The sequence below is a fragment of the Schistocerca americana genome, unplaced genomic scaffold, assembly GCF_021461395.2.
Source record: "Schistocerca americana isolate TAMUIC-IGC-003095 unplaced genomic scaffold, iqSchAmer2.1 HiC_scaffold_508, whole genome shotgun sequence".
NCBI lineage: Eukaryota > Metazoa > Arthropoda > Insecta > Orthoptera > Acrididae > Schistocerca > Schistocerca americana.
In genome coordinates this window covers 79,360-104,482 of record NW_025726245.1, presented here as the reverse complement: position 1 = coordinate 104,482, position 25,123 = coordinate 79,360, and the positions used below count along the sequence as shown (strand labels likewise).

The 25,123-nt window shown below is 52.4% G+C and overlaps 55 non-coding genes across 55 annotated transcripts; 44 read left to right on the top strand and 11 right to left on the bottom strand.

The window, feature by feature from the left end:
• The first annotated feature begins 99 nt into the window (after window positions 1-99).
• On the top strand, window positions 100-172 carry Trnam-cau. Its single transcript has one exon. It is a non-coding gene; the product is annotated as a tRNA-Met (tRNA).
• Window positions 173-480: 308 nt separating this feature from the next.
• Window positions 481-552, top strand: Trnae-uuc. The gene has a single exon. It is a non-coding gene; the product is annotated as a tRNA-Glu (tRNA).
• Window positions 553-848: 296 nt separating this feature from the next.
• On the top strand, window positions 849-921 carry Trnak-uuu. The gene has a single exon. It is a non-coding gene; the product is annotated as a tRNA-Lys (tRNA).
• A 139-nt stretch (window positions 922-1,060) lies between these two features.
• Window positions 1,061-1,142, top strand: Trnas-aga. Its single transcript has one exon. It is a non-coding gene; the product is annotated as a tRNA-Ser (tRNA).
• A 266-nt stretch (window positions 1,143-1,408) lies between these two features.
• Window positions 1,409-1,480, bottom strand: Trnag-ucc. The gene has a single exon. It is a non-coding gene; the product is annotated as a tRNA-Gly (tRNA).
• Window positions 1,481-2,460: 980 nt separating this feature from the next.
• On the top strand, window positions 2,461-2,533 carry Trnam-cau. The gene has a single exon. It is a non-coding gene; the product is annotated as a tRNA-Met (tRNA).
• A 308-nt stretch (window positions 2,534-2,841) lies between these two features.
• On the top strand, window positions 2,842-2,913 carry Trnae-uuc. The gene has a single exon. It is a non-coding gene; the product is annotated as a tRNA-Glu (tRNA).
• Window positions 2,914-3,209: 296 nt separating this feature from the next.
• On the top strand, window positions 3,210-3,282 carry Trnak-uuu. The gene has a single exon. It is a non-coding gene; the product is annotated as a tRNA-Lys (tRNA).
• A 139-nt stretch (window positions 3,283-3,421) lies between these two features.
• Window positions 3,422-3,503, top strand: Trnas-aga. Its single transcript has one exon. It is a non-coding gene; the product is annotated as a tRNA-Ser (tRNA).
• Window positions 3,504-3,769: 266 nt separating this feature from the next.
• Trnag-ucc lies at window positions 3,770-3,841 on the bottom strand. Its single transcript has one exon. It is a non-coding gene; the product is annotated as a tRNA-Gly (tRNA).
• A 979-nt stretch (window positions 3,842-4,820) lies between these two features.
• Trnam-cau lies at window positions 4,821-4,893 on the top strand. The gene has a single exon. It is a non-coding gene; the product is annotated as a tRNA-Met (tRNA).
• Window positions 4,894-5,201: 308 nt separating this feature from the next.
• Trnae-uuc lies at window positions 5,202-5,273 on the top strand. Its single transcript has one exon. It is a non-coding gene; the product is annotated as a tRNA-Glu (tRNA).
• Window positions 5,274-5,569: 296 nt separating this feature from the next.
• On the top strand, window positions 5,570-5,642 carry Trnak-uuu. Its single transcript has one exon. It is a non-coding gene; the product is annotated as a tRNA-Lys (tRNA).
• Window positions 5,643-5,781: 139 nt separating this feature from the next.
• Trnas-aga lies at window positions 5,782-5,863 on the top strand. The gene has a single exon. It is a non-coding gene; the product is annotated as a tRNA-Ser (tRNA).
• Window positions 5,864-6,129: 266 nt separating this feature from the next.
• Window positions 6,130-6,201, bottom strand: Trnag-ucc. Its single transcript has one exon. It is a non-coding gene; the product is annotated as a tRNA-Gly (tRNA).
• Window positions 6,202-7,180: 979 nt separating this feature from the next.
• Window positions 7,181-7,253, top strand: Trnam-cau. Its single transcript has one exon. It is a non-coding gene; the product is annotated as a tRNA-Met (tRNA).
• A 308-nt stretch (window positions 7,254-7,561) lies between these two features.
• Trnae-uuc lies at window positions 7,562-7,633 on the top strand. The gene has a single exon. It is a non-coding gene; the product is annotated as a tRNA-Glu (tRNA).
• A 296-nt stretch (window positions 7,634-7,929) lies between these two features.
• Window positions 7,930-8,002, top strand: Trnak-uuu. Its single transcript has one exon. It is a non-coding gene; the product is annotated as a tRNA-Lys (tRNA).
• A 139-nt stretch (window positions 8,003-8,141) lies between these two features.
• Trnas-aga lies at window positions 8,142-8,223 on the top strand. The gene has a single exon. It is a non-coding gene; the product is annotated as a tRNA-Ser (tRNA).
• A 266-nt stretch (window positions 8,224-8,489) lies between these two features.
• Trnag-ucc lies at window positions 8,490-8,561 on the bottom strand. The gene has a single exon. It is a non-coding gene; the product is annotated as a tRNA-Gly (tRNA).
• A 979-nt stretch (window positions 8,562-9,540) lies between these two features.
• Window positions 9,541-9,613, top strand: Trnam-cau. Its single transcript has one exon. It is a non-coding gene; the product is annotated as a tRNA-Met (tRNA).
• A 308-nt stretch (window positions 9,614-9,921) lies between these two features.
• Window positions 9,922-9,993, top strand: Trnae-uuc. The gene has a single exon. It is a non-coding gene; the product is annotated as a tRNA-Glu (tRNA).
• A 296-nt stretch (window positions 9,994-10,289) lies between these two features.
• On the top strand, window positions 10,290-10,362 carry Trnak-uuu. Its single transcript has one exon. It is a non-coding gene; the product is annotated as a tRNA-Lys (tRNA).
• Window positions 10,363-10,501: 139 nt separating this feature from the next.
• Trnas-aga lies at window positions 10,502-10,583 on the top strand. Its single transcript has one exon. It is a non-coding gene; the product is annotated as a tRNA-Ser (tRNA).
• Window positions 10,584-10,849: 266 nt separating this feature from the next.
• On the bottom strand, window positions 10,850-10,921 carry Trnag-ucc. The gene has a single exon. It is a non-coding gene; the product is annotated as a tRNA-Gly (tRNA).
• A 979-nt stretch (window positions 10,922-11,900) lies between these two features.
• On the top strand, window positions 11,901-11,973 carry Trnam-cau. Its single transcript has one exon. It is a non-coding gene; the product is annotated as a tRNA-Met (tRNA).
• Window positions 11,974-12,281: 308 nt separating this feature from the next.
• Window positions 12,282-12,353, top strand: Trnae-uuc. Its single transcript has one exon. It is a non-coding gene; the product is annotated as a tRNA-Glu (tRNA).
• A 296-nt stretch (window positions 12,354-12,649) lies between these two features.
• Trnak-uuu lies at window positions 12,650-12,722 on the top strand. Its single transcript has one exon. It is a non-coding gene; the product is annotated as a tRNA-Lys (tRNA).
• Window positions 12,723-12,861: 139 nt separating this feature from the next.
• Window positions 12,862-12,943, top strand: Trnas-aga. Its single transcript has one exon. It is a non-coding gene; the product is annotated as a tRNA-Ser (tRNA).
• Window positions 12,944-13,209: 266 nt separating this feature from the next.
• Trnag-ucc lies at window positions 13,210-13,281 on the bottom strand. The gene has a single exon. It is a non-coding gene; the product is annotated as a tRNA-Gly (tRNA).
• Window positions 13,282-14,260: 979 nt separating this feature from the next.
• On the top strand, window positions 14,261-14,333 carry Trnam-cau. Its single transcript has one exon. It is a non-coding gene; the product is annotated as a tRNA-Met (tRNA).
• A 308-nt stretch (window positions 14,334-14,641) lies between these two features.
• Trnae-uuc lies at window positions 14,642-14,713 on the top strand. The gene has a single exon. It is a non-coding gene; the product is annotated as a tRNA-Glu (tRNA).
• Window positions 14,714-15,009: 296 nt separating this feature from the next.
• On the top strand, window positions 15,010-15,082 carry Trnak-uuu. Its single transcript has one exon. It is a non-coding gene; the product is annotated as a tRNA-Lys (tRNA).
• A 139-nt stretch (window positions 15,083-15,221) lies between these two features.
• Window positions 15,222-15,303, top strand: Trnas-aga. The gene has a single exon. It is a non-coding gene; the product is annotated as a tRNA-Ser (tRNA).
• A 266-nt stretch (window positions 15,304-15,569) lies between these two features.
• Window positions 15,570-15,641, bottom strand: Trnag-ucc. The gene has a single exon. It is a non-coding gene; the product is annotated as a tRNA-Gly (tRNA).
• Window positions 15,642-16,620: 979 nt separating this feature from the next.
• Trnam-cau lies at window positions 16,621-16,693 on the top strand. The gene has a single exon. It is a non-coding gene; the product is annotated as a tRNA-Met (tRNA).
• Window positions 16,694-17,001: 308 nt separating this feature from the next.
• Window positions 17,002-17,073, top strand: Trnae-uuc. The gene has a single exon. It is a non-coding gene; the product is annotated as a tRNA-Glu (tRNA).
• Window positions 17,074-17,369: 296 nt separating this feature from the next.
• Window positions 17,370-17,442, top strand: Trnak-uuu. The gene has a single exon. It is a non-coding gene; the product is annotated as a tRNA-Lys (tRNA).
• Window positions 17,443-17,581: 139 nt separating this feature from the next.
• On the top strand, window positions 17,582-17,663 carry Trnas-aga. Its single transcript has one exon. It is a non-coding gene; the product is annotated as a tRNA-Ser (tRNA).
• Window positions 17,664-17,929: 266 nt separating this feature from the next.
• On the bottom strand, window positions 17,930-18,001 carry Trnag-ucc. The gene has a single exon. It is a non-coding gene; the product is annotated as a tRNA-Gly (tRNA).
• A 979-nt stretch (window positions 18,002-18,980) lies between these two features.
• Trnam-cau lies at window positions 18,981-19,053 on the top strand. The gene has a single exon. It is a non-coding gene; the product is annotated as a tRNA-Met (tRNA).
• Window positions 19,054-19,361: 308 nt separating this feature from the next.
• On the top strand, window positions 19,362-19,433 carry Trnae-uuc. Its single transcript has one exon. It is a non-coding gene; the product is annotated as a tRNA-Glu (tRNA).
• Window positions 19,434-19,729: 296 nt separating this feature from the next.
• Trnak-uuu lies at window positions 19,730-19,802 on the top strand. Its single transcript has one exon. It is a non-coding gene; the product is annotated as a tRNA-Lys (tRNA).
• Window positions 19,803-19,941: 139 nt separating this feature from the next.
• Trnas-aga lies at window positions 19,942-20,023 on the top strand. Its single transcript has one exon. It is a non-coding gene; the product is annotated as a tRNA-Ser (tRNA).
• A 266-nt stretch (window positions 20,024-20,289) lies between these two features.
• Window positions 20,290-20,361, bottom strand: Trnag-ucc. Its single transcript has one exon. It is a non-coding gene; the product is annotated as a tRNA-Gly (tRNA).
• Window positions 20,362-21,340: 979 nt separating this feature from the next.
• Window positions 21,341-21,413, top strand: Trnam-cau. The gene has a single exon. It is a non-coding gene; the product is annotated as a tRNA-Met (tRNA).
• A 308-nt stretch (window positions 21,414-21,721) lies between these two features.
• Trnae-uuc lies at window positions 21,722-21,793 on the top strand. The gene has a single exon. It is a non-coding gene; the product is annotated as a tRNA-Glu (tRNA).
• A 296-nt stretch (window positions 21,794-22,089) lies between these two features.
• On the top strand, window positions 22,090-22,162 carry Trnak-uuu. The gene has a single exon. It is a non-coding gene; the product is annotated as a tRNA-Lys (tRNA).
• A 139-nt stretch (window positions 22,163-22,301) lies between these two features.
• On the top strand, window positions 22,302-22,383 carry Trnas-aga. The gene has a single exon. It is a non-coding gene; the product is annotated as a tRNA-Ser (tRNA).
• A 266-nt stretch (window positions 22,384-22,649) lies between these two features.
• Window positions 22,650-22,721, bottom strand: Trnag-ucc. The gene has a single exon. It is a non-coding gene; the product is annotated as a tRNA-Gly (tRNA).
• A 978-nt stretch (window positions 22,722-23,699) lies between these two features.
• Window positions 23,700-23,772, top strand: Trnam-cau. Its single transcript has one exon. It is a non-coding gene; the product is annotated as a tRNA-Met (tRNA).
• A 308-nt stretch (window positions 23,773-24,080) lies between these two features.
• On the top strand, window positions 24,081-24,152 carry Trnae-uuc. The gene has a single exon. It is a non-coding gene; the product is annotated as a tRNA-Glu (tRNA).
• A 296-nt stretch (window positions 24,153-24,448) lies between these two features.
• Trnak-uuu lies at window positions 24,449-24,521 on the top strand. Its single transcript has one exon. It is a non-coding gene; the product is annotated as a tRNA-Lys (tRNA).
• Window positions 24,522-24,660: 139 nt separating this feature from the next.
• On the top strand, window positions 24,661-24,742 carry Trnas-aga. Its single transcript has one exon. It is a non-coding gene; the product is annotated as a tRNA-Ser (tRNA).
• Window positions 24,743-25,008: 266 nt separating this feature from the next.
• Trnag-ucc lies at window positions 25,009-25,080 on the bottom strand. The gene has a single exon. It is a non-coding gene; the product is annotated as a tRNA-Gly (tRNA).
• Between the last annotated feature and the right edge of the window lie 43 nt (window positions 25,081-25,123).

Sequence of the window (25,123 nt, the reverse complement as noted above, 5' to 3'; positions counted from 1 at the left end):
AAGCACGTGTAGCAACACAACAGATTCTTGAGAAAGCGCAAACTGTCTATCTCTAATATGAGAGACTTACCAAGTTTCCTGTAACATTACTTGCAACGTGCCTCGGTAGCGCAGTAGGTAGCGCGTAAGTCTCATAATCTTAAGGTCGTGAGTTCGATCCTCACCCGGGGCATTTAATTTGCTGTACATCATGGCTGAATTAACGGCGTTGCTGTTGCTAGGGAACGAACTTAATTGTCGTTCGTTATCCACAAGGAGTCTACGCCCCAGCGTCAATATGTTTATTTCCAATTATGACAACGTACAACTTTGATCTTTCTCTTCCCTTGTTAGGAGTAAAATAATGAATAGTCAATTTCGAGCTGTGCGCCATGCCAGTCTGTAGGCGCAAATATGCTCGCAAACGGAGAACTGCACTGAGTCCAGATTCAGCACGAAATACGAGAGGAGACGGAGAAAACCTCACGCTTATCGAGCAACTCCGGTGTGGTCTAGTGGCTAGGATACCTGGCTTTCACCCAGGAGGCCCGGGTTCGATTTCCGGTACCGGAACGGAAGTTTTTGCGCACACAACGCTCCACGTTTTGGCCTTCGAACTGTCGTTTGTCGCCCACCTTGCGAAGCTTCGACCGAACGTAATCGGGGAAAACAGGCACATGATGCAATTACTGTCGGCACCGGAATAAAGGGAGAAGAGGCTCTGGTCCGCTGTTGGGCTGCTACCAGCGTCAGTGGGAAGTCGGTGAAGTCGCCAGTTGCGCCAGAAGCCAGAAATTACCGTAGTACGCCTACACACGCGTTCCAGTTATTTACATTGCTTGCAGCCGCTCCATCCACAAGGAGCGTGAGCCCGGATAGCTCAGTCGGTAGAGCATTAGGCTTTTAACCTAAGGGTCCAGGGTTCAAGTCCCTGTCCGGGCGAAGATTTTAACGTTTCCGTAATGGCTCGTCTCGTAGCGATGGTAACCCTGCCGTAATCAGTACACGGAGTTCGTTTCCTGTCAACAGTCTGCGCAGACCGGTTGGATTCTTCACGATTCCAGGGAAGCTTCAGTTACGAGCAGTCGTGGCCGAGTGGTTAAGGCGTCTGACTAGAAATCAGATTCCCTCTGGGAGCGTAGCTTCGAGTCCTACCGACTGCGTCGGTTTTTTCTTTAAGAACAACGAGCAGAAAATTTCGCAGATTGCCTGTCGTTTTGGTACCTCTCCACACCTCGCCTCTCTCAGCCGTTTATAGTGCCTGTCCTTTTGATAAGGGCGAATTCCAAGCGTCAGCTTTCGCGTCAGCCGAGCAAAGTCGGGACAAGTCGGGACATACGACAGGATGGTCTGCGTGGAACTACGACGAAAAAAACCTTCATTTAACAGCACGCGGCTCACATACTCATACGAAAAAACCGGCGCCACTTGCGGTGGCCGGGAATCGAACCCGGATCAACTGCTTGGAAGGCAACTATGCTCACCATTACACCACCACCGCACAGGCGCTGCTCGCAACGCCCCGCTGTGTCGGCTTCCTGCCCGCCAGCAGCGGCCCACGGTGATAGTAGCTGCAGGCGCTTTACGAGGTAGGAGGGTGCATCCACACGCATTCGGGTAGCGCCTCCACGCACGCTGCGTCTTTGGGCAAGACTAGTCGCCGCGGCCGCAAGGTTACTCACACGATAGAGATGAGCATTCGTTTTAAGGCAGTGTAGTGGAGCACTCCGCGTGTGTAGCACTTTTTTCGGTTGTATCCGACGTCGCTGGGTGGCAATCCCACTTTCCCCTGCAGAAAAGTACTCGGGAAGCACGGGCAGCTTGTCGAGCATCGGTGGTTCAATGGCATGTGCCTCAGTAGTGCAGTAGGCAGCGCGTAAGTCTCATAATCTTAAGGCTTGCCGGCACGATAGCTCAGCGTGTTCGGTCTGAGAGTTATCTGCCCTCTGTAATAAAAGACCGAGTCAACGATGAACATGAACGGGCGCCATCGGACGTCCGCCCCCAACAAATGCAACGAAAGAAATGAGAACAAAAAAAAAAAAAAATTGGTGAATGCTCGCTTAGCATGCGGACGGCACGGGTTCGAATCCCGGCCGATGCATCGTTCTGCTGTTCTCGCTATAATGCTGCCGCGCCGATTCCTCGCCTGAGCTGCGTCAGCCTCAGGAATGCATAGCAAGATTCGCTGTGAGAAGAACCATACACGCAGCACGCAATAGACCGTACTTGAACGGTCGCGTGCTATTTCTGAACTCTGACGACGGCCTGGCCCAACAGGCCGCTGTGTTCAGGTGCCGCAAGGGCGATGTACTGTAACCTCGGGCAGTGCTGCGTTCCGTTGAAAAAGCTGCGGCAGCAGTTTAATCTAGCAAGTAGGGAAAGCACGTGTAGCAACACAACAGATTCTTGAGAAAGCGCAAACTGTCTATCTCTAATATGAGAGACTTACCAAGTTTCCTGTAACATTACTTGCAACGTGCCTCGGTAGCGCAGTAGGTAGCGCGTAAGTCTCATAATCTTAAGGTCGTGAGTTCGATCCTCACCCGGGGCATTTAATTTGCTGTACATCATGGCTGAATTAACGGCGTTGCTGTTGCTAGGGAACGAACTTAATTGTCGTTCGTTATCCACAAGGAGTCTACGCCCCAGCGTCAATATGTTTATTTCCAATTATGACAACGTACAACTTTGATCTTTCTCTTCCCTTGTTAGGAGTAAAATAATGAATAGTCAATTTCGAGCTGTGCGCCATGCCAGTCTGTAGGCGCAAATATGCTCGCAAACGGAGAACTGCACTGAGTCCAGATTCAGCACGAAATACGAGAGGAGACGGAGAAAACCTCACGCTTATCGAGCAACTCCGGTGTGGTCTAGTGGCTAGGATACCTGGCTTTCACCCAGGAGGCCCGGGTTCGATTTCCGGTACCGGAACGGAAGTTTTTGCGCACACAACGCTCCACGTTTTGGCCTTCGAACTGTCGTTTGTCGCCCACCTTGCGAAGCTTCGACCGAACGTAATCGGGGAAAACAGGCACATGATGCAATTACTGTCGGCACCGGAATAAAGGGAGAAGAGGCTCTGGTCCGCTGTTGGGCTGCTACCAGCGTCAGTGGGAAGTCGGTGAAGTCGCCAGTTGCGCCAGAAGCCAGAAATTACCGTAGTACGCCTACACACGCGTTCCAGTTATTTACATTGCTTGCAGCCGCTCCATCCACAAGGAGCGTGAGCCCGGATAGCTCAGTCGGTAGAGCATTAGGCTTTTAACCTAAGGGTCCAGGGTTCAAGTCCCTGTCCGGGCGAAGATTTTAACGTTTCCGTAATGGCTCGTCTCGTAGCGATGGTAACCCTGCCGTAATCAGTACACGGAGTTCGTTTCCTGTCAACAGTCTGCGCAGACCGGTTGGATTCTTCACGATTCCAGGGAAGCTTCAGTTACGAGCAGTCGTGGCCGAGTGGTTAAGGCGTCTGACTAGAAATCAGATTCCCTCTGGGAGCGTAGCTTCGAGTCCTACCGACTGCGTCGGTTTTTTCTTTAAGAACAACGAGCAGAAAATTTCGCAGATTGCCTGTCGTTTTGGTACCTCTCCACACCTCGCCTCTCTCAGCCGTTTATAGTGCCTGTCCTTTTGATAAGGGCGAATTCCAAGCGTCAGCTTTCGCGTCAGCCGAGCAAAGTCGGGACAAGTCGGGACATACGACAGGATGGTCTGCGTGGAACTACGACGAAAAAAACCTTCATTTAACAGCACGCGGCTCACATACTCATACGAAAAAACCGGCGCCACTTGCGGTGGCCGGGAATCGAACCCGGATCAACTGCTTGGAAGGCAACTATGCTCACCATTACACCACCACCGCACAGGCGCTGCTCGCAACGCCCCGCTGTGTCGGCTTCCTGCCCGCCAGCAGCGGCCCACGGTGATAGTAGCTGCAGGCGCTTTACGAGGTAGGAGGGTGCATCCACACGCATTCGGGTAGCGCCTCCACGCACGCTGCGTCTTTGGGCAAGACTAGTCGCCGCGGCCGCAAGGTTACTCACACGATAGAGATGAGCATTCGTTTTAAGGCAGTGTAGTGGAGCACTCCGCGTGTGTAGCACTTTTTTCGGTTGTATCCGACGTCGCTGGGTGGCAATCCCACTTTCCCCTGCAGAAAAGTACTCGGGAAGCACGGGCAGCTTGTCGAGCATCGGTGGTTCAATGGCATGTGCCTCAGTAGTGCAGTAGGCAGCGCGTAAGTCTCATAATCTTAAGGCTTGCCGGCACGATAGCTCAGCGTGTTCGGTCTGAGAGTTATCTGCCCTCTGTAATAAAAGACCGAGTCAACGATGAACATGAACGGGCGCCATCGGACGTCCGCCCCCAACAAATGCAACGAAAGAAATGAGAACAAAAAAAAAAAAAATTGGTGAATGCTCGCTTAGCATGCGGACGGCACGGGTTCGAATCCCGGCCGATGCATCGTTCTGCTGTTCTCGCTATAATGCTGCCGCGCCGATTCCTCGCCTGAGCTGCGTCAGCCTCAGGAATGCATAGCAAGATTCGCTGTGAGAAGAACCATACACGCAGCACGCAATAGACCGTACTTGAACGGTCGCGTGCTATTTCTGAACTCTGACGACGGCCTGGCCCAACAGGCCGCTGTGTTCAGGTGCCGCAAGGGCGATGTACTGTAACCTCGGGCAGTGCTGCGTTCCGTTGAAAAAGCTGCGGCAGCAGTTTAATCTAGCAAGTAGGGAAAGCACGTGTAGCAACACAACAGATTCTTGAGAAAGCGCAAACTGTCTATCTCTAATATGAGAGACTTACCAAGTTTCCTGTAACATTACTTGCAACGTGCCTCGGTAGCGCAGTAGGTAGCGCGTAAGTCTCATAATCTTAAGGTCGTGAGTTCGATCCTCACCCGGGGCATTTAATTTGCTGTACATCATGGCTGAATTAACGGCGTTGCTGTTGCTAGGGAACGAACTTAATTGTCGTTCGTTATCCACAAGGAGTCTACGCCCCAGCGTCAATATGTTTATTTCCAATTATGACAACGTACAACTTTGATCTTTCTCTTCCCTTGTTAGGAGTAAAATAATGAATAGTCAATTTCGAGCTGTGCGCCATGCCAGTCTGTAGGCGCAAATATGCTCGCAAACGGAGAACTGCACTGAGTCCAGATTCAGCACGAAATACGAGAGGAGACGGAGAAAACCTCACGCTTATCGAGCAACTCCGGTGTGGTCTAGTGGCTAGGATACCTGGCTTTCACCCAGGAGGCCCGGGTTCGATTTCCGGTACCGGAACGGAAGTTTTTGCGCACACAACGCTCCACGTTTTGGCCTTCGAACTGTCGTTTGTCGCCCACCTTGCGAAGCTTCGACCGAACGTAATCGGGGAAAACAGGCACATGATGCAATTACTGTCGGCACCGGAATAAAGGGAGAAGAGGCTCTGGTCCGCTGTTGGGCTGCTACCAGCGTCAGTGGGAAGTCGGTGAAGTCGCCAGTTGCGCCAGAAGCCAGAAATTACCGTAGTACGCCTACACACGCGTTCCAGTTATTTACATTGCTTGCAGCCGCTCCATCCACAAGGAGCGTGAGCCCGGATAGCTCAGTCGGTAGAGCATTAGGCTTTTAACCTAAGGGTCCAGGGTTCAAGTCCCTGTCCGGGCGAAGATTTTAACGTTTCCGTAATGGCTCGTCTCGTAGCGATGGTAACCCTGCCGTAATCAGTACACGGAGTTCGTTTCCTGTCAACAGTCTGCGCAGACCGGTTGGATTCTTCACGATTCCAGGGAAGCTTCAGTTACGAGCAGTCGTGGCCGAGTGGTTAAGGCGTCTGACTAGAAATCAGATTCCCTCTGGGAGCGTAGCTTCGAGTCCTACCGACTGCGTCGGTTTTTTCTTTAAGAACAACGAGCAGAAAATTTCGCAGATTGCCTGTCGTTTTGGTACCTCTCCACACCTCGCCTCTCTCAGCCGTTTATAGTGCCTGTCCTTTTGATAAGGGCGAATTCCAAGCGTCAGCTTTCGCGTCAGCCGAGCAAAGTCGGGACAAGTCGGGACATACGACAGGATGGTCTGCGTGGAACTACGACGAAAAAAACCTTCATTTAACAGCACGCGGCTCACATACTCATACGAAAAAACCGGCGCCACTTGCGGTGGCCGGGAATCGAACCCGGATCAACTGCTTGGAAGGCAACTATGCTCACCATTACACCACCACCGCACAGGCGCTGCTCGCAACGCCCCGCTGTGTCGGCTTCCTGCCCGCCAGCAGCGGCCCACGGTGATAGTAGCTGCAGGCGCTTTACGAGGTAGGAGGGTGCATCCACACGCATTCGGGTAGCGCCTCCACGCACGCTGCGTCTTTGGGCAAGACTAGTCGCCGCGGCCGCAAGGTTACTCACACGATAGAGATGAGCATTCGTTTTAAGGCAGTGTAGTGGAGCACTCCGCGTGTGTAGCACTTTTTTCGGTTGTATCCGACGTCGCTGGGTGGCAATCCCACTTTCCCCTGCAGAAAAGTACTCGGGAAGCACGGGCAGCTTGTCGAGCATCGGTGGTTCAATGGCATGTGCCTCAGTAGTGCAGTAGGCAGCGCGTAAGTCTCATAATCTTAAGGCTTGCCGGCACGATAGCTCAGCGTGTTCGGTCTGAGAGTTATCTGCCCTCTGTAATAAAAGACCGAGTCAACGATGAACATGAACGGGCGCCATCGGACGTCCGCCCCCAACAAATGCAACGAAAGAAATGAGAACAAAAAAAAAAAAAATTGGTGAATGCTCGCTTAGCATGCGGACGGCACGGGTTCGAATCCCGGCCGATGCATCGTTCTGCTGTTCTCGCTATAATGCTGCCGCGCCGATTCCTCGCCTGAGCTGCGTCAGCCTCAGGAATGCATAGCAAGATTCGCTGTGAGAAGAACCATACACGCAGCACGCAATAGACCGTACTTGAACGGTCGCGTGCTATTTCTGAACTCTGACGACGGCCTGGCCCAACAGGCCGCTGTGTTCAGGTGCCGCAAGGGCGATGTACTGTAACCTCGGGCAGTGCTGCGTTCCGTTGAAAAAGCTGCGGCAGCAGTTTAATCTAGCAAGTAGGGAAAGCACGTGTAGCAACACAACAGATTCTTGAGAAAGCGCAAACTGTCTATCTCTAATATGAGAGACTTACCAAGTTTCCTGTAACATTACTTGCAACGTGCCTCGGTAGCGCAGTAGGTAGCGCGTAAGTCTCATAATCTTAAGGTCGTGAGTTCGATCCTCACCCGGGGCATTTAATTTGCTGTACATCATGGCTGAATTAACGGCGTTGCTGTTGCTAGGGAACGAACTTAATTGTCGTTCGTTATCCACAAGGAGTCTACGCCCCAGCGTCAATATGTTTATTTCCAATTATGACAACGTACAACTTTGATCTTTCTCTTCCCTTGTTAGGAGTAAAATAATGAATAGTCAATTTCGAGCTGTGCGCCATGCCAGTCTGTAGGCGCAAATATGCTCGCAAACGGAGAACTGCACTGAGTCCAGATTCAGCACGAAATACGAGAGGAGACGGAGAAAACCTCACGCTTATCGAGCAACTCCGGTGTGGTCTAGTGGCTAGGATACCTGGCTTTCACCCAGGAGGCCCGGGTTCGATTTCCGGTACCGGAACGGAAGTTTTTGCGCACACAACGCTCCACGTTTTGGCCTTCGAACTGTCGTTTGTCGCCCACCTTGCGAAGCTTCGACCGAACGTAATCGGGGAAAACAGGCACATGATGCAATTACTGTCGGCACCGGAATAAAGGGAGAAGAGGCTCTGGTCCGCTGTTGGGCTGCTACCAGCGTCAGTGGGAAGTCGGTGAAGTCGCCAGTTGCGCCAGAAGCCAGAAATTACCGTAGTACGCCTACACACGCGTTCCAGTTATTTACATTGCTTGCAGCCGCTCCATCCACAAGGAGCGTGAGCCCGGATAGCTCAGTCGGTAGAGCATTAGGCTTTTAACCTAAGGGTCCAGGGTTCAAGTCCCTGTCCGGGCGAAGATTTTAACGTTTCCGTAATGGCTCGTCTCGTAGCGATGGTAACCCTGCCGTAATCAGTACACGGAGTTCGTTTCCTGTCAACAGTCTGCGCAGACCGGTTGGATTCTTCACGATTCCAGGGAAGCTTCAGTTACGAGCAGTCGTGGCCGAGTGGTTAAGGCGTCTGACTAGAAATCAGATTCCCTCTGGGAGCGTAGCTTCGAGTCCTACCGACTGCGTCGGTTTTTTCTTTAAGAACAACGAGCAGAAAATTTCGCAGATTGCCTGTCGTTTTGGTACCTCTCCACACCTCGCCTCTCTCAGCCGTTTATAGTGCCTGTCCTTTTGATAAGGGCGAATTCCAAGCGTCAGCTTTCGCGTCAGCCGAGCAAAGTCGGGACAAGTCGGGACATACGACAGGATGGTCTGCGTGGAACTACGACGAAAAAAACCTTCATTTAACAGCACGCGGCTCACATACTCATACGAAAAAACCGGCGCCACTTGCGGTGGCCGGGAATCGAACCCGGATCAACTGCTTGGAAGGCAACTATGCTCACCATTACACCACCACCGCACAGGCGCTGCTCGCAACGCCCCGCTGTGTCGGCTTCCTGCCCGCCAGCAGCGGCCCACGGTGATAGTAGCTGCAGGCGCTTTACGAGGTAGGAGGGTGCATCCACACGCATTCGGGTAGCGCCTCCACGCACGCTGCGTCTTTGGGCAAGACTAGTCGCCGCGGCCGCAAGGTTACTCACACGATAGAGATGAGCATTCGTTTTAAGGCAGTGTAGTGGAGCACTCCGCGTGTGTAGCACTTTTTTCGGTTGTATCCGACGTCGCTGGGTGGCAATCCCACTTTCCCCTGCAGAAAAGTACTCGGGAAGCACGGGCAGCTTGTCGAGCATCGGTGGTTCAATGGCATGTGCCTCAGTAGTGCAGTAGGCAGCGCGTAAGTCTCATAATCTTAAGGCTTGCCGGCACGATAGCTCAGCGTGTTCGGTCTGAGAGTTATCTGCCCTCTGTAATAAAAGACCGAGTCAACGATGAACATGAACGGGCGCCATCGGACGTCCGCCCCCAACAAATGCAACGAAAGAAATGAGAACAAAAAAAAAAAAAATTGGTGAATGCTCGCTTAGCATGCGGACGGCACGGGTTCGAATCCCGGCCGATGCATCGTTCTGCTGTTCTCGCTATAATGCTGCCGCGCCGATTCCTCGCCTGAGCTGCGTCAGCCTCAGGAATGCATAGCAAGATTCGCTGTGAGAAGAACCATACACGCAGCACGCAATAGACCGTACTTGAACGGTCGCGTGCTATTTCTGAACTCTGACGACGGCCTGGCCCAACAGGCCGCTGTGTTCAGGTGCCGCAAGGGCGATGTACTGTAACCTCGGGCAGTGCTGCGTTCCGTTGAAAAAGCTGCGGCAGCAGTTTAATCTAGCAAGTAGGGAAAGCACGTGTAGCAACACAACAGATTCTTGAGAAAGCGCAAACTGTCTATCTCTAATATGAGAGACTTACCAAGTTTCCTGTAACATTACTTGCAACGTGCCTCGGTAGCGCAGTAGGTAGCGCGTAAGTCTCATAATCTTAAGGTCGTGAGTTCGATCCTCACCCGGGGCATTTAATTTGCTGTACATCATGGCTGAATTAACGGCGTTGCTGTTGCTAGGGAACGAACTTAATTGTCGTTCGTTATCCACAAGGAGTCTACGCCCCAGCGTCAATATGTTTATTTCCAATTATGACAACGTACAACTTTGATCTTTCTCTTCCCTTGTTAGGAGTAAAATAATGAATAGTCAATTTCGAGCTGTGCGCCATGCCAGTCTGTAGGCGCAAATATGCTCGCAAACGGAGAACTGCACTGAGTCCAGATTCAGCACGAAATACGAGAGGAGACGGAGAAAACCTCACGCTTATCGAGCAACTCCGGTGTGGTCTAGTGGCTAGGATACCTGGCTTTCACCCAGGAGGCCCGGGTTCGATTTCCGGTACCGGAACGGAAGTTTTTGCGCACACAACGCTCCACGTTTTGGCCTTCGAACTGTCGTTTGTCGCCCACCTTGCGAAGCTTCGACCGAACGTAATCGGGGAAAACAGGCACATGATGCAATTACTGTCGGCACCGAAATAAAGGGAGAAGAGGCTCTGGTCCGCTGTTGGGCTGCTACCAGCGTCAGTGGGAAGTCGGTGAAGTCGCCAGTTGCGCCAGAAGCCAGAAATTACCGTAGTACGCCTACACATGCGTTCCAGTTATTTACATTGCTTGCAGCCGCTCCATCCACAAGGAGCGTGAGCCCGGATAGCTCAGTCGGTAGAGCATTAGGCTTTTAACCTAAGGGTCCAGGGTTCAAGTCCCTGTCCGGGCGAAGATTTTAACGTTTCCGTAATGGCTCGTCTCGTAGCGATGGTAACCCTGCCGTAATCAGTACACGGAGTTCGTTTCCTGTCAACAGTCTGCGCAGACCGGTTGGATTCTTCACGATTCCAGGGAAGCTTCAGTTACGAGCAGTCGTGGCCGAGTGGTTAAGGCGTCTGACTAGAAATCAGATTCCCTCTGGGAGCGTAGCTTCGAGTCCTACCGACTGCGTCGGTTTTTTCTTTAAGAACAACGAGCAGAAAATTTCGCAGATTGCCTGTCGTTTTGGTACCTCTCCACACCTCGCCTCTCTCAGCCGTTTATAGTGCCTGTCCTTTTGATAAGGGCGAATTCCAAGCGTCAGCTTTCGCGTCAGCCGAGCAAAGTCGGGACAAGTCGGGACATACGACAGGATGGTCTGCGTGGAACTACGACGAAAAAAACCTTCATTTAACAGCACGCGGCTCACATACTCATACGAAAAAACCGGCGCCACTTGCGGTGGCCGGGAATCGAACCCGGATCAACTGCTTGGAAGGCAACTATGCTCACCATTACACCACCACCGCACAGGCGCTGCTCGCAACGCCCCGCTGTGTCGGCTTCCTGCCCGCCAGCAGCGGCCCACGGTGATAGTAGCTGCAGGCGCTTTACGAGGTAGGAGGGTGCATCCACACGCATTCGGGTAGCGCCTCCACGCACGCTGCGTCTTTGGGCAAGACTAGTCGCCGCGGCCGCAAGGTTACTCACACGATAGAGATGAGCATTCGTTTTAAGGCAGTGTAGTGGAGCACTCCGCGTGTGTAGCACTTTTTTCGGTTGTATCCGACGTCGCTGGGTGGCAATCCCACTTTCCCCTGCAGAAAAGTACTCGGGAAGCACGGGCAGCTTGTCGAGCATCGGTGGTTCAATGGCATGTGCCTCAGTAGTGCAGTAGGCAGCGCGTAAGTCTCATAATCTTAAGGCTTGCCGGCACGATAGCTCAGCGTGTTCGGTCTGAGAGTTATCTGCCCTCTGTAATAAAAGACCGAGTCAACGATGAACATGAACGGGCGCCATCGGACGTCCGCCCCCAACAAATGCAACGAAAGAAATGAGAACAAAAAAAAAAAAAATTGGTGAATGCTCGCTTAGCATGCGGACGGCACGGGTTCGAATCCCGGCCGATGCATCGTTCTGCTGTTCTCGCTATAATGCTGCCGCGCCGATTCCTCGCCTGAGCTGCGTCAGCCTCAGGAATGCATAGCAAGATTCGCTGTGAGAAGAACCATACACGCAGCACGCAATAGACCGTACTTGAACGGTCGCGTGCTATTTCTGAACTCTGACGACGGCCTGGCCCAACAGGCCGCTGTGTTCAGGTGCCGCAAGGGCGATGTACTGTAACCTCGGGCAGTGCTGCGTTCCGTTGAAAAAGCTGCGGCAGCAGTTTAATCTAGCAAGTAGGGAAAGCACGTGTAGCAACACAACAGATTCTTGAGAAAGCGCAAACTGTCTATCTCTAATATGAGAGACTTACCAAGTTTCCTGTAACATTACTTGCAACGTGCCTCGGTAGCGCAGTAGGTAGCGCGTAAGTCTCATAATCTTAAGGTCGTGAGTTCGATCCTCACCCGGGGCATTTAATTTGCTGTACATCATGGCTGAATTAACGGCGTTGCTGTTGCTAGGGAACGAACTTAATTGTCGTTCGTTATCCACAAGGAGTCTACGCCCCAGCGTCAATATGTTTATTTCCAATTATGACAACGTACAACTTTGATCTTTCTCTTCCCTTGTTAGGAGTAAAATAATGAATAGTCAATTTCGAGCTGTGCGCCATGCCAGTCTGTAGGCGCAAATATGCTCGCAAACGGAGAACTGCACTGAGTCCAGATTCAGCACGAAATACGAGAGGAGACGGAGAAAACCTCACGCTTATCGAGCAACTCCGGTGTGGTCTAGTGGCTAGGATACCTGGCTTTCACCCAGGAGGCCCGGGTTCGATTTCCGGTACCGGAACGGAAGTTTTTGCGCACACAACGCTCCACGTTTTGGCCTTCGAACTGTCGTTTGTCGCCCACCTTGCGAAGCTTCGACCGAACGTAATCGGGGAAAACAGGCACATGATGCAATTACTGTCGGCACCGGAATAAAGGGAGAAGAGGCTCTGGTCCGCTGTTGGGCTGCTACCAGCGTCAGTGGGAAGTCGGTGAAGTCGCCAGTTGCGCCAGAAGCCAGAAATTACCGTAGTACGCCTACACACGCGTTCCAGTTATTTACATTGCTTGCAGCCGCTCCATCCACAAGGAGCGTGAGCCCGGATAGCTCAGTCGGTAGAGCATTAGGCTTTTAACCTAAGGGTCCAGGGTTCAAGTCCCTGTCCGGGCGAAGATTTTAACGTTTCCGTAATGGCTCGTCTCGTAGCGATGGTAACCCTGCCGTAATCAGTACACGGAGTTCGTTTCCTGTCAACAGTCTGCGCAGACCGGTTGGATTCTTCACGATTCCAGGAAAGCTTCATTTACGAGCAGTCGTGGCCGAGTGGTTAAGGCGTCTGACTAGAAATCAGATTCCCTCTGGGAGCGTAGCTTCGAGTCCTACCGACTGCGTCGGTTTTTTCTTTAAGAACAACGAGCAGAAAATTTCGCAGATTGCCTGTCGTTTTGGTACCTCTCCACACCTCGCCTCTCTCAGCCGTTTATAGTGCCTGTCCTTTTGATAAGGGCGAATTCCAAGCGTCAGCTTTCGCGTCAGCCGAGCAAAGTCGGGACAAGTCGGGACATACGACAGGATGGTCTGCGTGGAACTACGACGAAAAAAACCTTCATTTAACAGCACGCGGCTCACATACTCATACGAAAAAACCGGCGCCACTTGCGGTGGCCGGGAATCGAACCCGGATCAACTGCTTGGAAGGCAACTATGCTCACCATTACACCACCACCGCACAGGCGCTGCTCGCAACGCCCCGCTGTGTCGGCTTCCTGCCCGCCAGCAGCGGCCCACGGTGATAGTAGCTGCAGGCGCTTTACGAGGTAGGAGGGTGCATCCACACGCATTCGGGTAGCGCCTCCACGCACGCTGCGTCTTTGGGCAAGACTAGTCGCCGCGGCCGCAAGGTTACTCACACGATAGAGATGAGCATTCGTTTTAAGGCAGTGTAGTGGAGCACTCCGCGTGTGTAGCACTTTTTTCGGTTGTATCCGACGTCGCTGGGTGGCAATCCCACTTTCCCCTGCAGAAAAGTACTCGGGAAGCACGGGCAGCTTGTCGAGCATCGGTGGTTCAATGGCATGTGCCTCAGTAGTGCAGTAGGCAGCGCGTAAGTCTCATAATCTTAAGGCTTGCCGGCACGATAGCTCAGCGTGTTCGGTCTGAGAGTTATCTGCCCTCTGTAATAAAAGACCGAGTCAACGATGAACATGAACGGGCGCCATCGGACGTCCGCCCCCAACAAATGCAACGAAAGAAATGAGAACAAAAAAAAAAAAAATTGGTGAATGCTCGCTTAGCATGCGGACGGCACGGGTTCGAATCCCGGCCGATGCATCGTTCTGCTGTTCTCGCTATAATGCTGCCGCGCCGATTCCTCGCCTGAGCTGCGTCAGCCTCAGGAATGCATAGCAAGATTCGCTGTGAGAAGAACCATACACGCAGCACGCAATAGACCGTACTTGAACGGTCGCGTGCTATTTCTGAACTCTGACGACGGCCTGGCCCAACAGGCCGCTGTGTTCAGGTGCCGCAAGGGCGATGTACTGTAACCTCGGGCAGTGCTGCGTTCCGTTGAAAAAGCTGCGGCAGCAGTTTAATCTAGCAAGTAGGGAAAGCACGTGTAGCAACACAACAGATTCTTGAGAAAGCGCAAACTGTCTATCTCTAATATGAGAGACTTACCAAGTTTCCTGTAACATTACTTGCAACGTGCCTCGGTAGCGCAGTAGGTAGCGCGTAAGTCTCATAATCTTAAGGTCGTGAGTTCGATCCTCACCCGGGGCATTTAATTTGCTGTACATCATGGCTGAATTAACGGCGTTGCTGTTGCTAGGGAACGAACTTAATTGTCGTTCGTTATCCACAAGGAGTCTACGCCCCAGCGTCAATATGTTTATTTCCAATTATGACAACGTACAACTTTGATCTTTCTCTTCCCTTGTTAGGAGTAAAATAATGAATAGTCAATTTCGAGCTGTGCGCCATGCCAGTCTGTAGGCGCAAATATGCTCGCAAACGGAGAACTGCACTGAGTCCAGATTCAGCACGAAATACGAGAGGAGACGGAGAAAACCTCACGCTTATCGAGCAACTCCGGTGTGGTCTAGTGGCTAGGATACCTGGCTTTCACCCAGGAGGCCCGGGTTCGATTTCCGGTACCGGAACGGAAGTTTTTGCGCACACAACGCTCCACGTTTTGGCCTTCGAACTGTCGTTTGTCGCCCACCTTGCGAAGCTTCGACCGAACGTAATCGGGGAAAACAGGCACATGATGCAATTACTGTCGGCACCGGAATAAAGGGAGAAGAGGCTCTGGTCCGCTGTTGGGCTGCTACCAGCGTCAGTGGGAAGTCGGTGAAGTCGCCAGTTGCGCCAGAAGCCAGAAATTACCGTAGTACGCCTACACACGCGTTCCAGTTATTTACATTGCTTGCAGCCGCTCCATCCACAAGGAGCGTGAGCCCGGATAGCTCAGTCGGTAGAGCATTAGGCTTTTAACCTAAGGGTCCAGGGTTCAAGTCCCTGTCCGGGCGAAGATTTTAACGTTTCCGTAATGGCTCGTCTCGTAGCGATGGTAACCCTGCCGTAATCAGTACACGGAGTTCGTTTCCTGTCAACAGTCTGCGCAGACCGGTTGGATTCTTCACGATTCCAGGGAAGCTTCATTTACGAGCAGTCGTGGCCGAGTGGTTAAGGCGTCTGACTAGAAATCAGATTCCCTCTGGGAGCGTAGCTTCGAGTCCTACCGACTGCGTCGGTTTTTTCTTTAAGAACAACGAGCAGAAAATTTCGCAGATTGCCTGTCGTTTTGGTACCTCTCCACACCTCGCCTCTCTCAGCCGTTTATAGTGCCTGTCCTTTTGATAAGGGCGAATTCCAAGCGTCAGCTTTCGCGTCAGCCGAGCAAAGTCGGGACAAGTCGGGACATACGACAGGATGGTCTGCGTGGAACTACGACGAAAAAAACCTTCATTTAACAGCACGCGGCTCACATACTCATACGAAAAAACCGGCGCCACTTGCGGTGGCCGGGAATCGAACCCGGATCAACTGCTTGGAAGGCAACTATGCTCACCATTACACCACCACCGCACAGGCGCTGCTCGCAACGCCCCGCTGTGTCGGCTTCCTGCCCGCCAGCAGCGGCCCACGGTGATAGTAGCTGCAGGCGCTTTACGAGGTAGGAGGGTGCATCCACACGCATTCGGGTAGCGCCTCCACGCACGCTGCGTCTTTGGGCAAGACTAGTCGCCGCGGCCGCAAGGTTACTCACACGATAGAGATGAGCATTCGTTTTAAGGCAGTGTAGTGGAGCACTCCGCGTGTGTAGCACTTTTTTCGGTTGTATCCGACGTCGCTGGGTGGCAATCCCACTTTCCCCTGCAGAAAAGTACTCGGGAAGCACGGGCAGCTTGTCGAGCATCGGTGGTTCAATGGCATGTGCCTCAGTAGTGCAGTAGGCAGCGCGTAAGTCTCATAATCTTAAGGCTTGCCGGCACGATAGCTCAGCGTGTTCGGTCTGAGAGTTATCTGCCCTCTGTAATAAAAGACCGAGTCAACGATGAACATGAACGGGCGCCATCGGACGTCCGCCCCCAACAAATGCAACGAAAGAAATGAGAACAAAAAAAAAAAAAATTGGTGAATGCTCGCTTAGCATGCGGACGGCACGGGTTCGAATCCCGGCCGATGCATCGTTCTGCTGTTCTCGCTATAATGCTGCCGCGCCGATTCCTCGCCTGAGCTGCGTCAGCCTCAGGAATGCATAGCAAGATTCGCTGTGAGAAGAACCATACACGCAGCACGCAATAGACCGTACTTGAACGGTCGCGTGCTATTTCTGAACTCTGACGACGGCCTGGCCCAACAGGCCGCTGTGTTCAGGTGCCGCAAGGGCGATGTACTGTAACCTCGGGCAGTGCTGCGTTCCGTTGAAAAAGCTGCGGCAGCAGTTTAATCTAGCAAGTAGGGAAAGCACGTGTAGCAACACAACAGATTCTTGAGAAAGCGCAAACTGTCTATCTCTAATATGAGAGACTTACCAAGTTTCCTGTAACATTACTTGCAACGTGCCTCGGTAGCGCAGTAGGTAGCGCGTAAGTCTCATAATCTTAAGGTCGTGAGTTCGATCCTCACCCGGGGCATTTAATTTGCTGTACATCATGGCTGAATTAACGGCGTTGCTGTTGCTAGGGAACGAACTTAATTGTCGTTCGTTATCCACAAGGAGTCTACGCCCCAGCGTCAATATGTTTATTTCCAATTATGACAACGTACAACTTTGATCTTTCTCTTCCCTTGTTAGGAGTAAAATAATGAATAGTCAATTTCGAGCTGTGCGCCATGCCAGTCTGTAGGCGCAAATATGCTCGCAAACGGAGAACTGCACTGAGTCCAGATTCAGCACGAAATACGAGAGGAGACGGAGAAAACCTCACGCTTATCGAGCAACTCCGGTGTGGTCTAGTGGCTAGGATACCTGGCTTTCACCCAGGAGGCCCGGGTTCGATTTCCGGTACCGGAACGGAAGTTTTTGCGCACACAACGCTCCACGTTTTGGCCTTCGAACTGTCGTTTGTCGCCCACCTTGCGAAGCTTCGACCGAACGTAATCGGGGAAAACAGGCACATGATGCAATTACTGTCGGCACCGGAATAAAGGGAGAAGAGGCTCTGGTCCGCTGTTGGGCTGCTACCAGCGTCAGTGGGAAGTCGGTGAAGTCGCCAGTTGCGCCAGAAGCCAGAAATTACCGTAGTACGCCTACACACGCGTTCCAGTTATTTACATTGCTTGCAGCCGCTCCATCCACAAGGAGCGTGAGCCCGGATAGCTCAGTCGGTAGAGCATTAGGCTTTTAACCTAAGGGTCCAGGGTTCAAGTCCCTGTCCGGGCGAAGATTTTAACGTTTCCGTAATGGCTCGTCTCGTAGCGATGGTAACCCTGCCGTAATCAGTACACGGAGTTCGTTTCCTGTCAACAGTCTGCGCAGACCGGTTGGATTCTTCACGATTCCAGGGAAGCTTCAGTTACGAGCAGTCGTGGCCGAGTGGTTAAGGCGTCTGACTAGAAATCAGATTCCCTCTGGGAGCGTAGCTTCGAGTCCTACCGACTGCGTCGGTTTTTTCTTTAAGAACAACGAGCAGAAAATTTCGCAGATTGCCTGTCGTTTTGGTACCTCTCCACACCTCGCCTCTCTCAGCCGTTTATAGTGCCTGTCCTTTTGATAAGGGCGAATTCCAAGCGTCAGCTTTCGCGTCAGCCGAGCAAAGTCGGGACAAGTCGGGACATACGACAGGATGGTCTGCGTGGAACTACGACGAAAAAAACCTTCATTTAACAGCACGCGGCTCACATACTCATACGAAAAAACCGGCGCCACTTGCGGTGGCCGGGAATCGAACCCGGATCAACTGCTTGGAAGGCAACTATGCTCACCATTACACCACCACCGCACAGGCGCTGCTCGCAACGCCCCGCTGTGTCGGCTTCCTGCCCGCCAGCAGCGGCCCACGGTGATAGTAGCTGCAGGCGCTTTACGAGGTAGGAGGGTGCATCCACACGCATTCGGGTAGCGCCTCCACGCACGCTGCGTCTTTGGGCAAGACTAGTCGCCGCGGCCGCAAGGTTACTCACACGATAGAGATGAGCATTCGTTTTAAGGCAGTGTAGTGGAGCACTCCGCGTGTGTAGCACTTTTTTCGGTTGTATCCGACGTCGCTGGGTGGCAATCCCACTTTCCCCTGCAGAAAAGTACTCGGGAAGCACGGGCAGCTTGTCGAGCATCGGTGGTTCAATGGCATGTGCCTCAGTAGTGCAGTAGGCAGCGCGTAAGTCTCATAATCTTAAGGCTTGCCGGCACGATAGCTCAGCGTGTTCGGTCTGAGAGTTATCTGCCCTCTGTAATAAAAGACCGAGTCAACGATGAACATGAACGGGCGCCATCGGACGTCCGCCCCCAACAAATGCAACGAAAGAAATGAGAACAAAAAAAAAAAAAATTGGTGAATGCTCGCTTAGCATGCGGACGGCACGGGTTCGAATCCCGGCCGATGCATCGTTCTGCTGTTCTCGCTATAATGCTGCCGCGCCGATTCCTCGCCTGAGCTGCGTCAGCCTCAGGAATGCATAGCAAGATTCGCTGTGAGAAGAACCATACACGCAGCACGCAATAGACCGTACTTGAACGGTCGCGTGCTATTTCTGAACTCTGACGACGGCCTGGCCCAACAGGCCGCTGTGTTCAGGTGCCGCAAGGGCGATGTACTGTAACCTCGGGCAGTGCTGCGTTCCGTTGAAAAAGCTGCGGCAGCAGTTTAATCTAGCAAGTAGGGAAAGCACGTGTAGCAACACAACAGATTCTTGAGAAAGCGCAAACTGTCTATCTCTAATATGAGAGACTTACCAAGTTTCCTGTAACATTACTTGCAACGTGCCTCGGTAGCGCAGTAGGTAGCGCGTAAGTCTCATAATCTTAAGGTCGTGAGTTCGATCCTCACCCGGGGCATTTAATTTGCTGTACATCATGGCTGAATTAACGGCGTTGCTGTTGCTAGGGAACGAACTTAATTGTCGTTCGTTATCCACAAGGAGTCTACGCCCCAGCGTCAATATGTTTATTTCCAATTATGACAACGTACAACTTTGATCTTTCTCTTCCCTTGTTAGGAGTAAAATAATGAATAGTCAATTTCGAGCTGTGCGCCATGCCAGTCTGTAGGCGCAAATATGCTCGCAAACGGAGAACTGCACTGAGTCCAGATTCAGCACGAAATACGAGAGGAGACGGAGAAAACCTCACGCTTATCGAGCAACTCCGGTGTGGTCTAGTGGCTAGGATACCTGGCTTTCACCCAGGAGGCCCGGGTTCGATTTCCGGTACCGGAACGGAAGTTTTTGCGCACACAACGCTCCACGTTTTGGCCTTCGAACTGTCGTTTGTCGCCCACCTTGCGAAGCTTCGACCGAACGTAATCGGGGAAAACAGGCACATGATGCAATTACTGTCGGCACCGAAATAAAGGGAGAAGAGGCTCTGGTCCGCTGTTGGGCTGCTACCAGCGTCAGTGGGAAGTCGGTGAAGTCGCCAGTTGCGCCAGAAGCCAGAAATTACCGTAGTACGCCTACACACGCGTTCCAGTTATTTACATTGCTTGCAGCCGCTCCATCCACAAGGAGCGTGAGCCCGGATAGCTCAGTCGGTAGAGCATTAGGCTTTTAACCTAAGGGTCCAGGGTTCAAGTCCCTGTCCGGGCGAAGATTTTAACGTTTCCGTAATGGCTCGTCTCGTAGCGATGGTAACCCTGCCGTAATCAGTACACGGAGTTCGTTTCCTGTCAACAGTCTGCGCAGACCGGTTGGATTCTTCACGATTCCAGGGAAGCTTCAGTTACGAGCAGTCGTGGCCGAGTGGTTAAGGCGTCTGACTAGAAATCAGATTCCCTCTGGGAGCGTAGCTTCGAGTCCTACCGACTGCGTCGGTTTTTTCTTTAAGAACAACGAGCAGAAAATTTCGCAGATTGCCTGTCGTTTTGGTACCTCTCCACACCTCGCCTCTCTCAGCCGTTTATAGTGCCTGTCCTTTTGATAAGGGCGAATTCCAAGCGTCAGCTTTCGCGTCAGCCGAGCAAAGTCGGGACAAGTCGGGACATACGACAGGATGGTCTGCGTGGAACTACGACGAAAAAAACCTTCATTTAACAGCACGCGGCTCACATACTCATACGAAAAAACCGGCGCCACTTGCGGTGGCCGGGAATCGAACCCGGATCAACTGCTTGGAAGGCAACTATGCTCACCATTACACCACCACCGCACAGGCGCTGCTCGCAACGCCCCGCTGTGTCGGCTTCCTGCCCGCCAGCAGCGGCCCACGGTGATAGTAGCTGCAGGCGCTTTACGAGGTAGGAGGGTGCATCCACACGCATTCGGGTAGCGCCTCCACGCACGCTGCGTCTTTGGGCAAGACTAGTCGCCGCGGCCGCAAGGTTACTCACACGATAGAGATGAGCATTCGTTTTAAGGCAGTGTAGTGGAGCACTCCGCGTGTGTAGCACTTTTTTCGGTTGTATCCGACGTCGCTGGGTGGCAATCCCACTTTCCCCTGCAGAAAAGTACTCGGGAAGCACGGGCAGCTTGTCGAGCATCGGTGGTTCAATGGCATGTGCCTCAGTAGTGCAGTAGGCAGCGCGTAAGTCTCATAATCTTAAGGCTTGCCGGCACGATAGCTCAGCGTGTTCGGTCTGAGAGTTATCTGCCCTCTGTAATAAAAGACCGAGTCAACGATGAACATGAACGGGCGCCATCGGACGTCCGCCCCCAACAAATGCAACGAAAGAAATGAGAACAAAAAAAAAAAAAATTGGTGAATGCTCGCTTAGCATGCGGACGGCACGGGTTCGAATCCCGGCCGATGCATCGTTCTGCTGTTCTCGCTATAATGCTGCCGCGCCGATTCCTCGCCTGAGCTGCGTCAGCCTCAGGAATGCATAGCAAGATTCGCTGTGAGAAGAACCATACACGCAGCACGCAATAGACCGTACTTGAACGGTCGCGTGCTATTTCTGAACTCTGACGACGGCCTGGCCCAACAGGCCGCTGTGTTCAGGTGCCGCAAGGGCGATGTACTGTAACCTCGGGCAGTGCTGCGTTCCGTTGAAAAAGCTGCGGCAGCAGTTTAATCTAACAAGTAGGGAAAGCACGTGTAGCAACACAACAGATTCTTGAGAAAGCGCAAACTGTCTATCTCTAATATGAGAGACTTACCAAGTTTCCTGTAACATTACTTGCAACGTGCCTCGGTAGCGCAGTAGGTAGCGCGTAAGTCTCATAATCTTAAGGTCGTGAGTTCGATCCTCACCCGGGGCATTTAATTTGCTGTACATCATGGCTGAATTAACGGCGTTGCTGTTGCTAGGGAACGAACTTAATTGTCGTTCGTTATCCACAAGGAGTCTACGCCCCAGCGTCAATATGTTTATTTCCAATTATGACAACGTACAACTTTGATCTTTCTCTTCCCTTGTTAGGAGTAAAATAATGAATAGTCAATTTCGAGCTGTGCGCCATGCCAGTCTGTAGGCGCAAATATGCTCGCAAACGGAGAACTGCACTGAGTCCAGATTCAGCACGAAATACGAGAGGAGACGGAGAAAACCTCACGCTTATCGAGCAACTCCGGTGTGGTCTAGTGGCTAGGATACCTGGCTTTCACCCAGGAGGCCCGGGTTCGATTTCCGGTACCGGAACGGAAGTTTTTGCGCACACAACGCTCCACGTTTTGGCCTTCGAACTGTCGTTTGTCGCCCACCTTGCGAAGCTTCGACCGAACGTAATCGGGGAAAACAGGCACATGATGCAATTACTGTCGGCACCGAAATAAAGGGAGAAGAGGCTCTGGTCCGCTGTTGGGCTGCTACCAGCGTCAGTGGGAAGTCGGTGAAGTCGCCAGTTGCGCCAGAAGCCAGAAATTACCGTAGTACGCCTACACACGCGTTCCAGTTATTTACATTGCTTGCAGCCGCTCCATCCACAAGGAGCGTGAGCCCGGATAGCTCAGTCGGTAGAGCATTAGGCTTTTAACCTAAGGGTCCAGGGTTCAAGTCCCTGTCCGGGCGAAGATTTTAACGTTTCCGTAATGGCTCGTCTCGTAGCGATGGTAACCCTGCCGTAATCAGTACACGGAGTTCGTTTCCTGTCAACAGTCTGCGCAGACCGGTTGGATTCTTCACGATTCCAGGGAAGCTTCAGTTACGAGCAGTCGTGGCCGAGTGGTTAAGGCGTCTGACTAGAAATCAGATTCCCTCTGGGAGCGTAGCTTCGAGTCCTACCGACTGCGTCGGTTTTTTCTTTAAGAACAACGAGCAGAAAATTTCGCAGATTGCCTGTCGTTTTGGTACCTCTCCACACCTCGCCTCTCTCAGCCGTTTATAGTGCCTGTCCTTTTGATAAGGGCGAATTCCAAGCGTCAGCTTTCGCGTCAGCCGAGCAAAGTCGGGACAAGTCGGGACATACGACAGGATGGTCTGCGTGGAACTACGACGAAAAAAACCTTCATTTAACAGCACGCGGCTCACATACTCATACGAAAAAACCGGCGCCACTTGCGGTGGCCGGGAATCGAACCCGGATCAACTGCTTGGAAGGCAACTATGCTCACCATTACACCACCACCGCACAGGCGCTGCTCGCAACGCCCCGCTGTGTCGGCTTCCTGCCCGCCAGCAGCGGCCCACGGTGATAGTAGCTGCAGGCGCTTTACGAGGTAGGAGGGTGCATCCACACGCATTCGGGTAGCGCCTCCACGCACGCTGCGTCTTTGGGCAAGACTAGTCGCCGCGGCCGCAAGGTTACTCACACGATAGAGATGAGCATTCGTTTTAAGGCAGTGTAGTGGAGCACTCCGCGTGTGTAGCACTTTTTTCGGTTGTATCCGACGTCGCTGGGTGGCAATCCCACTTTCCCCTGCAGAAAAGTACTCGGGAAGCACGGGCAGCTTGTCGAGCATCGGTGGTTCAATGGCATGTGCCTCAGTAGTGCAGTAGGCAGCGCGTAAGTCTCATAATCTTAAGGCTTGCCGGCACGATAGCTCAGCGTGTTCGGTCTGAGAGTTATCTGCCCTCTGTAATAAAAGACCGAGTCAACGATGAACATGAACGGGCGCCATCGGACGTCCGCCCCCAACAAATGCAATGAAAGAAATGAGAACAAAAAAAAAAAAATTGGTGAATGCTCGCTTAGCATGCGGACGGCACGGGTTCGAATCCCGGCCGATGCATCGTTCTGCTGTTCTCGCTATAATGCTGCCGCGCCGATTCCTCGCCTGAGCTGCGTCAGCCTCAGGAATGCATAGCAAGATTCGCTGTGAGAAGAACCATACACGCAGCACGCAATAGACCGTACTTGAACGGTCGCGTGCTATTTCTGAACTCTGACGACGGCCTGGCCCAACAGGCCGCTGTGTTCAGGTGCCGCAAGGGCGATGTACTGTAACCTCGGGCAGTGCTGCGTTCCGTTGAAAAAGCTGCGGCAGCAGTTTAATCTAGCAAGTAGGGAAAGCACGTGTAGCAACACAACAGATTCTTGAGAAAGCGCAAACTGTCTATCTCTAATATGAGAGACTTACCAAGTTTCCTGTAACATTACTTGCAACGTGCCTCGGTAGCGCAGTAGGTAGCGCGTAAGTCTCATAATCTTAAGGTCGTGAGTTCGATCCTCACCCGGGGCATTTAATTTGCTGTACATCATGGCTGAATTAACGGCGTTGCTGTTGCTAGGGAACGAACTTAATTGTCGTTCGTTATCCACAAGGAGTCTACGCCCCAGCGTCAATATGTTTATTTCCAATTATGACAACGTACAACTTTGATCTTTCTCTTCCCTTGTTAGGAGTAAAATAATGAATAGTCAATTTCGAGCTGTGCGCCATGCCAGTCTGTAGGCGCAAATATGCTCGCAAACGGAGAACTGCACTGAGTCCAGATTCAGCACGAAATACGAGAGGAGACGGAGAAAACCTCACGCTTATCGAGCAACTCCGGTGTGGTCTAGTGGCTAGGATACCTGGCTTTCACCCAGGAGGCCCGGGTTCGATTTCCGGTACCGGAACGGAAGTTTTTGCGCACACAACGCTCCACGTTTTGGCCTTCGAACTGTCGTTTGTCGCCCACCTTGCGAAGCTTCGACCGAACGTAATCGGGGAAAACAGGCACATGATGCAATTACTGTCGGCACCGAAATAAAGGGAGAAGAGGCTCTGGTCCGCTGTTGGGCTGCTACCAGCGTCAGTGGGAAGTCGGTGAAGTCGCCAGTTGCGCCAGAAGCCAGAAATTACCGTAGTACGCCTACACACGCGTTCCAGTTATTTACATTGCTTGCAGCCGCTCCATCCACAAGGAGCGTGAGCCCGGATAGCTCAGTCGGTAGAGCATTAGGCTTTTAACCTAAGGGTCCAGGGTTCAAGTCCCTGTCCGGGCGAAGATTTTAACGTTTCCGTAATGGCTCGTCTCGTAGCGATGGTAACCCTGCCGTAATCAGTACACGGAGTTCGTTTCCTGTCAACAGTCTGCGCAGACCGGTTGGATTCTTCACGATTCCAGGGAAGCTTCAGTTACGAGCAGTCGTGGCCGAGTGGTTAAGGCGTCTGACTAGAAATCAGATTCCCTCTGGGAGCGTAGCTTCGAGTCCTACCGACTGCGTCGGTTTTTTCTTTAAGAACAACGAGCAGAAAATTTCGCAGATTGCCTGTCGTTTTGGTACCTCTCCACACCTCGCCTCTCTCAGCCGTTTATAGTGCCTGTCCTTTTGATAAGGGCGAATTCCAAGCGTCAGCTTTCGCGTCAGCCGAGCAAAGTCGGGACAAGTCGGGACATACGACAGGATGGTCTGCGTGGAACTACGACGAAAAAAACCTTCATTTAACAGCACGCGGCTCACATACTCATACGAAAAAACCGGCGCCACTTGCGGTGGCCGGGAATCGAACCCGGATCAACTGCTTGGAAGGCAACTATGCTCACCATTACACCACCACCGCACAGGCGCTGCTCGCAACGCCCCGCTGTGTCGGCTTCCTGCCC